Below are 1329 nucleotides of genomic sequence, written 5' to 3'. Positions count from 1 at the left end.
GAGTTTGAGCTGAGCATTTTATATAGCTTTGGTCATTTTCTCTTCTTGACACCCTAGAAAGAAGATGCTGTTGCCTCCATTCAAGAGATGAAGAGATGGGGAAACTGAGGCTCAGAATGGTTTTCTTCTTTTTCTTTCTTCATATATCTATATATAGTCTCACTATGTTGCCCAGGCCGGCCGTGAATTGTAGGCTCAAACAGCCCTTCCTCCTCAGCCTTCCGAGTAACTGGGACTACAGGTGTGGCCACCATGCCTGGTTTTCACCAGGTCATTCTTTAGAAGGGGTATTGCTAGTTGTGGAACTTTGGTGTTTCAACTCCAAAGCCCAGACCTCCACCCTACACTGAGGTGAAGAGCTGACTTGGAGGAGAACCTCGAGTGTGTTTCAGTGTCACTGTCCTCTTCTGTCTGTGTTGCCAGGTGGCAGCACTGGAGGATGAGAACACTCCACCCATTATTTTTGAAAATACCCAGAAACTGGTCTCATCCATATTCAGTCACCTCTTCTGCTTGCTGGGAAGAGGCAGCAGCACGAAGAACAATCCATGCCTTCTAGGAGCTTCTGGAGCCTTCTTGAGGGTCTCTGTAGCATGTACGATCACACGTGGCAACTCTCCTCTTAATGCTGATTTCCTTTCTGTGATTTCACAGTTAAAGGGAAAGATTCGGAGGGGAAAAAGAGAATCCAGAAGCGAAGTAAGAAATTTCGAGCAGAAGAGGACGTCAGCCCCACGCCAGCAGGCCACTGGAAGCCGAGCACCTTCTCCATGCAGCTGTCACTGATGCCGCTCCTTGCTGGTAGCAGTTCCCAACGGTTTCTGCGCGTCTGGTCGCGTGTGGCTAGAATGTCCCTAAATGGGAAGCTCTCGATGACCGAGCCTTGCTCCGGACCCCCCACATTTCATCCTCTCAGCAGCTTCAGGAAAGCGAGGGCAACTGTCCCCACTGCGGGGGGCGGGGGATGGAGGCCCAGAGAGGTTAACCGCGTTGCCCAAGATCACACAGCTAGGTCTGTTTGATTCAAGAGTCCAGGGAAACCCTGCAAGAATATTAAGGATCATAATTTTGTTTGCTAAATAAGATGCTTTTTACAAACACTTTGCAACAGGTTTTTACAAAAACACGTAGTAAAGGGAGTGCGGAGAGGGAAGCAGTTTTTATGGAGCCCTTGTAGGTGCCACGCGCCTCACACGTGTTACAGGAGTCACTTCTCGTGACAAAACCTGGTCCTCTCAGTGAGCCTGTGGTGGGAGAGTCGGTGGTGTTATCACTGTTACCATTTTGTCAGTGAGGGAAAGAAACTCAGAGAGGTTAAACAACTTACCT

At 49.1% G+C, this 1329-nt stretch overlaps 1 pseudogene; it reads left to right on the top strand.

Annotated features, from left to right (window-relative positions):
- The first annotated feature begins 654 nt into the window (after positions 1-654).
- LOC105820418 overlaps positions 655-1329 on the top strand; it is a 17258-nt pseudogene continuing 16583 nt past the window's right edge.

Source organism: Propithecus coquereli, unplaced genomic scaffold (genome assembly GCF_000956105.1).
Source record: "Propithecus coquereli isolate 6110/MARCELLA unplaced genomic scaffold, Pcoq_1.0 Scaffold525, whole genome shotgun sequence".
Classification (NCBI taxonomy): domain Eukaryota; kingdom Metazoa; phylum Chordata; class Mammalia; order Primates; family Indriidae; genus Propithecus; species Propithecus coquereli.
The sequence above is the reverse complement of the archived record's forward strand: the minus strand, read 5'-3'. Positions and strand labels throughout refer to the sequence as shown.